Here is a 9758-nt window from a genome sequence, read left to right as displayed (position 1 = left end):
ATATTAGCGTGAGGTTCCCTAGTTTGGTAGCACCTGGAGTTTTTGGGACCAATGAAAGTGCCCAAACCAAAGATGACAGCACAAGAAGAGATGATTTGGTTTTACTTTGATATGAGAAGCCCTTTTCTCACTGAAATTGCTTAGAGCAAGTGCTGGCATGTTCTGCTTGGAAGTTCTTTAAGAACCGCATGGAGCCAGTTCCTGTGTGCACAGAGGCTAAAACAGGTCTCACCTAAAGAAAAGGAGTGGACCTCATGACCTCTTAGCTATTTTCCATCCTAAAATTTCTAATTTTTTATGAACCTTTTATTCAGCCTAACACAGGATCCAACAGAATAAGGTTTTTGAGAATAAGCTTTTGAAATTAATATGTTGGGTTATTGCTAGAAGCTCTTTGAGTAATGAAATGTTTTCTTTCAGGAGCCGGGAGTGAAACACTCACCAAGACATTTCTTCCAGGCAAAGTCGCCACCTGTGACTATTGTTACTTACAGTCACTTGAAGGCTGTTGTAATTATTAACTAATTAGGAGGCGGAAAAGGAGACCTGTCATTTTCATTATTCTCCAGGCACATAGCCCTCATCAGTTGTTGGTAGTTGGCATACAGATACAGAAGACTTCAGTTGGGTCTAAAATGGGGGCACATCTTGGAGGCAGATCAAATGGAGGTTTAGTCTCTTTTCCTTGAGAGTGATATGTGTCATCTTTAAGTGAGCTTCGTGACCAGTGATGGGGTTTATAATCTCTCTGTAACAAGAGGTAAGTGCTAACTAGGAGCAACTTTTGACATGAAATTCACACAGTAGGGTGAGGGATGAGGTAGGAAGGGAAAAGATATATCACAGAGGGAACAAGCACATGGATGTGAGGCTGTTTGATATTTATTCCTTCAACAAATATTTATCATGGTCAGCTAGATGCCTGATCTCATCCTAACCTCTGGACACAGCAGCAATTAGAGGAACAAGTTCATACCTTTCTGGAGCTTCTTTTCAAGTGACAGTGCTCCAAGAATGTTAGTCAGTATGAAGCATTTGGTACCAGACATGTGGGAGATACCTTGGGTCCAATGGTGAAGGGCCATTACAGGTTGGGTCAAGGAACTCAGGCTCCACTCAGGGAGCTCCCCTACTAAATAGCTCCATAGCCCTGGCTTTGGTAGTCACCAAACCTCTAGTCGCTCCCTCCAAAACACCCAGTTATTTATGGGAGCAAATCCCTTGAAATGGCTCTTAGGTGTCCACACAGGTTTTCAACAACCATCCCCACACCAAATTTACCCAGTTCTGCCTTTCTTGTTATGGCTTGGGCTCACACTGCCCATGGTAGAACATACGATGTTTCTAGGGAAAATGTTGGCCCCACCATTCAGCCCTTGTCAAGATGGGGTAAGAGGACTCCAATCACTCCTGAAGTTTTCACTCATCAGGACACGCCCACTGGGCTGGTTTCCCAAGAAAGCTGCCAGCTTTCTGCCCATATGAATTCTACCCTTACCATTCCAGAATGTGCCAGAGGGTTGTCAAGTGAGCATGTGTGTTTCAGCCTGAGGGCTTTCTCTTGGCTTCCCTGAGCAGGTCAGAAATTCTGTGAATAGGGGATCTAGGGGCACCTCTCAGCTGATGATGGATGGGAGTTGAGGACAAATACCTCGACTTCATTTTGACTTCATTTTGCTCTGTAAATTCTAGCTGCACTGGCTTCCTGGTGTGGACCCCTGGTCTTGTCAACTCAGGGAGACTGCTGGTTTTATTTGGGTCCCCCTTCCCGCAGACTGGAAGCTTTCTAGGCAGTAAGCTGGTGCCATTGTAGGGTTCTCCTCCCATAGTCCTGATCCTGAACTACCTGTTGTCTGTTCTTTCATTTATGTTGTCCAGCTTTTCCGTTACTTAAGAGCAACTTCATTCCTTATTACTCCATCATGGTTAAAAGTGGAAATCTCTAATGTCAGCGTTCAGCGAAGAAGCACAGTCTTTCTAACAAAGGTACTCTAACGACTGAATACCCAAGTGGGGCAAACTGAGCTTTAACCTTTAATCTTCATCTTAAATGGAAGGAAATGGAAATGTTCATTCCAAATGAACAAACAAACAAGGAAGCCTCCAAAACAAACAAACAGAAACAACTTGAAATGGATCAAAAACCTAAATGTAACAGCTAAAACCGTAAAACCCTGAGAAGCAGCCCAGGAGAAAATCTGCACAGCCCCATGGTACGCAAAGATTTCTTAGGACACAAAAAGTGCTAACCACAAAATTAAAATACTGATCAATCTCATCAAATTAAAAAATTTGCTCTTCAAAAGACACTATTAAACAATGAAAGATGAACTACAAAGTTGGTAAAAATATTTCTGTGTATATACATAGCAAAGGACTTGCATCCAGAATTTGTAAAGCACTCTTATGACTCACTAACAAAAAGATAAACAACCCAATAAAATTAAGGTCAAATATTTCATTTGTCTCCTAAGAGGGGGAAAAAATTGTAAGAGCCAGTAAAATCTGGCTGAAAAGCTCATGAAAAACTGCTCGATATCATTATTCATCGGGGAAAAGCAAATTAAAACCACAGTGAGATACGACTGGTCCCCTACTAAAATGGCTAATATTTGAAACTGGACAATATCAAATGTTGGTGAGGATATGGGACAGTTGAGGCTCTCGGATATTTCTGGTGCGTGGGTACACCAGCAACCTCTGTAGAAAATAATTTGGCCATTTCTTATGAAGTTACTCACATACTTACAATAGAACCCTGAAATTCTATTCCTAAGTATTAGCCCCAAAGAAAAGAAAATATGTTCACCATCCCCCACCCCTCAAAAAACCTCTAGTATGCAGTACTCATAAATGTTTAATTCATAATGGTCCCAAACAGGAATCATGCCAAATGTCTGTCAAGAGGTGTGTGGGGGAACAAATTGCAGTGGGTCCTGCCAATGGAATACTCCTCAGGGACAGCAAGAATGAAGTCTCCGGCATGCGTTAGAGAAAAACCAAAGTGGAGGCCACATCTTGAGTGTACCCCTAAGCCAGCCACCCCTAGCCACATCACCAGAACTTAAACTACCTGGTTTCCCCAAAGTGCTGACTGATCTTCAACAAAACTTCGACTTTCTTCATGCCTGCATGACCTTGAAGCTTCTTCCCAGCCAATTGGCTACAGGCAAGGAGGTTTATGCCATGTCACTGCCCCCAGAGGACTGTCAATTTCTGGTTGCCAGTCACAGTGGAAAGCTCTGCAATTCTTCACTCAGGCTTTATAAACTGAGTGGGAACCGGGAAGACACAGCTCTACTGGTCTCTGTTTGGAGATCTCCCTATTTGCCAATCCTTGTTTCTCGAGCAACAAAATATTCTTATCAAATAAGGCTTCTTCTGACACATGCACCAACATGTGTCAGAGACAGTAGGCTGAGCAAAAGACACAAGAGGACGTACTGTGCGATGTTATTTCTTGAAATTCTAGAATAGGCCAACTGATCTATCATGTCAGAAAGCAGACGGGTGGTTGCCTGGGGTTAAGGGTTAATGACAGATGGCTGGATTGCAAAAGAGCAAGATGGGTCCTTAGGGGGGGTGATACTTTATATTTTGATTGCAGTGGTAATTACATGAGTGAATATATTTGTTGAAAGTACTCAACTGTACCCTTAGATGAGTACAAGTTTATTGTATGTAAACTACACTTTAAAGTTAATGTAAAATTTTTGTAACCTCAGATATTTTTGTTTATTAAGAATAATTGTAATTTACATATTGTATGTTTACTACCAGTTAGATGCCAGGTACTTTCCATTAATTTGTTCCATACTGCATCTAAGAGGTAAACACTATTATCATTCCCATTTTGTAGATGGAAAAATTGAGGTTTCAAGACAGAAAGTAATGCAGGAAAGGACCTGATGTTACTGTAACATGGGTAGAAGGATATGAGCACATGTAACATGAGCACTGTAACAGGATATGAGCACATTCTTTCTGCCTCTAAAGTCCTTTGTTCTTAACCGTCCTATGAAAGAGCACCCCCCCTTTTTTTGGTTACAAAGGTTGTAATATTGCTTCCTCAGTGAAATAAAAAATAATTCACCTCTTCAGCTTCCATGCTCTGGGGTGCTGGTTGGAACACCTCAACCATGCTGGAGTTGGCCAGCCAGGCATGATGGACAAGTACCACTTGGTGAATTCATCCTGCTATGGACCTAGGGAGCTGGAGGAGCCACAATTCACGGCACCTGCAAGACCTACCAGGCAGAGAGGCTCAGATTTCCTTTACACCTGAGTTGCCACATTCCCCTTAGTGACATCCTTCTTCACCTGTGGACAAAGCTGCCTAGGACTATCCCTCAAAGTGGGGCCAGAACCAGACTCTGGTTCTGCTTGTAGGGACTGCAGTCTGTCTTTGCAGGCTCTGCTTCCTTCACTGAGCACCCTATAAGGCATGAGCCTGCATGCAGTTCTCACCCTTGGGGAGACAGGACTAGATCTGGTACACTCTTCTCCCCAACCCTGACGCCTGCTTCTGATTCTACTATCCCCAAGATGGACCAGAGAGTAGTGATGTTCTGCAGCCTGAAGACTGAGGCTACCCCCACCACCATCTGTGAGGAATTGAAGGGCACTTTGAGTTGAAATCAGGTTGGATGCAGAAAAACTGTTACAGTTCTTGAACACCATCTCTATCTACTTAGTGGTCTGGTGTGCTGGCTTGGAGATTTTGGTAGACCATGAAGGGATGGTCCTTCTACAGTGCACCTGCTAGGTTCTAGAAGAGAAAATGCGATAGGAAGTATTGGGCCCCTTGGGTGAGTTACAACATGACTGTTTGCAATAGCCCTGAGCTCCATGGGGGGAGAGTGGGGAGGTCTCAAGAAGGCTCAGGGGCTAGAGAGAGAGGGTCACAACTTCTTTAGCAATGGCTAGGCTGCACAGGAATTGTGTATTCTCCCAAACCTATAAGCGTACCCTAAACCTGACTAAGTGAGAGACACACAGAGGTATCTGGAAATGGAGATCCAAGAAGATTTGACACACTAATCAAATGTCCTTTGAGCTCTTTCTCTACATCTAACTTAATTCCGACTCAAAGCACAATGTACTTGAAATCTACTAAAAGAGAATGGCTTGTATGAGAATGTTGACTCAAACTCTGCTATTCCTCTCAAGGCAACATTCCCATGGGAAGATCCATATTACTTACCTCTGCACTCCAGCTCCCAACCTTGTGACTTGTAGCACAAACAGTGATGGAAGAAGGATAGGAAATGAGGAAGGAATGAAGGAGGCGATAGGTACAAAAGCAAAGATCAAAAAGAGGAAGGAACAAAAGAAGCCAGGTCTATGTAGGACTGAGGGAGACTGAAGAAGGCTATGGGTTTAGGAAGAACTCAGTTGTGGTCTCTTCCAGTTTCTCTTGAAAGGGGTTACAGATTTTCCTCATAGGTCCTTTTCCCAGCCACCCCTCCTGTTCAAAACTCATTTTCTTTGGATCATGTTCTTTTTTGGTTCCTCTTCTTATGTGTTAAGTGAAGTGCGTCACTCTCCTGCAATGGTAGAGGAAGAAGACAGGATTGCTAAAGAGCCTTGATTCAGCCTAATTAACAGGCCACTTCTGGTGATTCTGTGTCTTTGTGTCAGCAGTTCTGAGTGTAGGTTGCTTTTCTCACCAGGAGCTATTTTTTAATTAAGTTAAGATTGTCCACTGTCTCACTGTTGATTTTCTTTTTTTTAATTGTGCCAGACCTTCCTGTAAGCAACTTCAGAATATCCTCCTTTCACATTTAAGGTGGCAGTAATTAGGTCCAGATTTGCTGAGCCTGTGGGAATCTTCCAGCCAAAGTCATCTTAATGGTGTTTTAATGTCTAAACTCTTCTGTGCTAATGTGTGAGGTTACCAACTGCGTAAAAGAAATGGCTCAGACGTCCTGGTGATTATGGGAGTTTGGAACCATGCCCCCAAAGCATGGAAGGTTGGTGAGTTTTTCTTACTAACTGAGAAACAGTTAAACTACCAAACCTGTATCAGGATATATAGTGCATTCAGTTTTTTTTGGTCTCTTCATACTTGTTGAGATATTCTGGGGTAAATGCTTATATCAGGAGAAATAAAGATCTTATGGATGACAATATCTTGCATATCGAGAAACAATAAAAAATTACTTTTTTAATGGTTTTTAGTAGGAGATATGTTGTGTCTTCAAAGGAGAGGTTTGTGTCCTTCAAGTAGAGACAGTAGTATTTGGGGCTTATTTGAGCAGACTCTAATAAGATTTATTTATTACTTTAGAAAGTCTCATAAAAAAAATCTCATTCATAGAATGGAAGTTAGTTTTATTGGTGCTACCTCCACATGTGATTTCTGAGAGATGGTATGAGTAAAACGGAGAATAGGTAAAAAGAAATTAACCAAAGTTGAAATCATCTTTTTTTTTTTTTTCCCAGACAGTTACCTCTCTTGAAATCTTTCCTATTTTAGAGAACCAAAAACTGCTACCTGGCCAATTTGTCTGTCAGAGGATGCTCCTGTTAACTAAATTTTAGACACTCAACTTCCAATTAAACAATACTAAAATCCTTTGCTGATTGTTTCCTTCGATAAGTCAAAGTCTTTTCCAAGTGTGAGAGTTTCTTTTTTCTTTTTCTTTTTTTTAAGATTTTATTTATTTATTTAACAGGCAGATCACAAGTAGGCAGAGAGGCAGGCAGAGAGAGAGGAGGAAGCAGGCTCCCTGCTGAGCAGAGAGCCTGATTGGGGGCTCGATCCCAGGACCCTGAGATCATGACCTGAGCTGAAGGCAGAGGCTTTAACCCACTGAGCCACCCAGGCACCCCCAAGTGTAAGAATTTCTGAGCAGAGACCCACTTCATTATTTTTTTTTTGTACCAGTCCCTTATCTCAGTAACTTCCCTGCCTGAGAATTACACAGCACCTTTTTGTACCACCACATGAATCGAGGACCCATTATATGCCAGGCATCATACCAAGAGCTCAAGACATCAGTATGCCCAGGTTGGAGCTCAAGTTGCCTTCTCTGTTGGAAACAGCAAAGCAAACTAATGATTACAATATAGAGTGGGGAGGACATACTAGAGACACACAGTAGGTGCAACAGGAGGTGAGGAGAGGGGTCCAAATCAGATCATAGCATCAGAGAATCATTGCTAAAGGTGATGATATTTAGTCTGAACCTTGAGGGATGTGTGGGAGCTAAATGGCAATGTGCCTTCTAGATGGAAAGGACAGCAGGTCATGAAGACTTTGTATAAGGGCCACTGATTGGGAAGGATGGAGGGACAGGAATGGTAGGAAGTTGCAGGAGCTACTACAGAGGAAATTGCTGATTGTGAAGGGTCTTGAAATTCAAGATATATGTTGAAAATTCTCAGAAAGGAATTGAAGAAGGCAGCGATATGCATGGATTTATGTCACAGAAGGATAGATCCGGCCAAATTATAGGATACGGGTTGGGAAGGGGACCCATTTTAGAGAAAGGGAAGTCAACGAGGATGCTGTTTCAGAAATCCAAGGAAGAATAAGGGCTAAATAAAAGCAAAGACAGTGGAAGAACAAGAAAGTATAGGACTGAGAAATATTAAGACAACTGAATAGGTAATTGAGGTGAGCAGGTGTGAAGAGAAAGGGTTTAGAATGACTCCCACTGCTGCCTGGGTGGTAGGACCATCCTCTGAGCTGGGGAATGTAGAGAAGGGGTGATTTACAGGGGGTTAGAGGGATGCAAATGAACATGCATGTGCAAGCAATTCAGGGGAGAAGTTATGAAGGCAGACTTACATTTAAGTCTGGACCTTGGGGCATGGGTCTTGACTGGAGAAATGGAGATACAGGTACTCAGTACTTACTGATGGTTGGAATTATTGATTTATATGAAGGGAGGGCACCGACAAGAAAAGGAGAGTTTTGAGGATGAGCAATATTTAGGAAGCGAATGGAGGAAGAAGAATCCAAGGCAACACCAGGAAAGGAGTTGTTGGGGAGTTACAGGGAGGACCAGGATTGTTCCAGAACTTCCATTTCATATCCCAGATAAATCCCTGTGGAGCTGACATGCTTCTCTTCACTACTGACAGCTATGTTTCTTCTCCTCTTGTGAGTTCCTCAAGGACAATGGAAATATTTCCTTTTCACTATACAAGTACTCAAATTTGGTTGACATTCTGTCATAATAGGCCCTGTCAATGACCTAGTGAGTATGTAGGTCTTTAACTCTATGCCTGAAGTCCACCTTCTTAGACTTGGGATATAATTAAAATTACCTTCTACAGTAACAAACTGGGCAGGCACATTTCTGGTCACCAAAAAATATTTTTAAAGAATGGTGCACAGTTTAGGGAAATATTTTTTTTTAAAGATTTTATTTATTTATTTGAGAGAGCAAGAGGGAGAGAGAGAGATACCAAAGACAGCACAAGCAGGGAGGAAAGGGAGAAGCAGGCTGCCTGCTGAGCAGGGAACCCAATACAGGGCTCCATCCCAGGAAAGTGAGATCATGACCTGAGCAAAGGCCAGACGCTCAACTGTCTGAGCTACCCAGGTGCCACTAGGGAAAATTTAAACAAATAAAGACACTCAGGTACAATTTACCATAATGTACCTTAATACATCTCACCTTATTGTATAACCATTGTGAATCACAGTCTTATTTTGAAGATAGTTCTGTCCCTTTCAGAAAACTTACCCATTCCAATGTATTTAACTTGAACAGAGTGAGTTAAGTAAAATTCAAAATAGAGGTGGAAAAATATTTCCCACTGTTACTCAGTGTGCTTTAATGTACTCTAGGTAAATTATTAGTTAAATAGACATGCACAAGGGGTGCCTGTGTGGTTCAGTTGATTAAGTGGCTAACTCTTGATTTTGGCTCAGGTCATGAACTCCTGGTCCTGGGATGGAGCCCTGTGTAGGGTTCTGCGCTCATTTTGGGAGTCTGCATATGGATTCTCTCTCTCCTCTCCCTCTGTTCCTCCTTTGCTCTCTCTCTGAATTCTCTCTCTCAAGTAAATAAATAAATCTTTAAAATAGGCACATACGAGAGGAAGTCTAGTGGGCCCAGGTGGGTTAGAGTCTGTATTAGTTTCCTACTGATGCTATAACAGATTACTACAAACCCAGTGGCTGAAAACATGACAAATTCCTGATCTAACAGTTCTGGAGATCAGAAGCATGTAGTGAGCCTTATAGGGACCAAATGCATCAGTATCACTGCATTCTTTCTGGAGGCTTTAGGTAAGAATCCATTTCCTTTTCTAGCTTCTAGAGGCCACCTATATTCTCCTATATTCTCCATCTCTCTCTGCTTCTGCCTTCCACTTCTGCTCACATCTTCTGTTCTTATTCAGTCATTTTAAGAGGACCTAAGAAGGAGTAATGATGCTATACCTTCAATATTTCAAGGGAATATACAGCCTGTACATGATAGCATTAACTCTCAAATCGGGATGAGTAATGAGACAAGATACATGAGGATATGGGGATCATAGAGGCCTGATGAATACCCCATTGTGCACTTGGCAGCTGACATGACAAGTAGCACAATGCCGCATCGCATCTCCACTGCAGTCTCAGAGCAAATGCATTTATTGATTTTTATGTTTAAAAATCTCATCTGTTCAAGTAGCATATTTAATGTTACAAGTACAACTGAAATAAGTTAAAACTCCAACACACGAAGCTAGTCCTAAAATATCTTGAAAAAGAAGTAGGAAGTTGTATCACTATTTGCAAGTTGACTTCTCAG

Source organism: Martes martes (assembly GCF_963455335.1).
Source record: "Martes martes genome assembly, chromosome: 5".
Classification (NCBI taxonomy): Eukaryota; Metazoa; Chordata; class Mammalia; order Carnivora; family Mustelidae; genus Martes; species Martes martes.
This window is presented reverse-complemented; position numbering follows the sequence as displayed.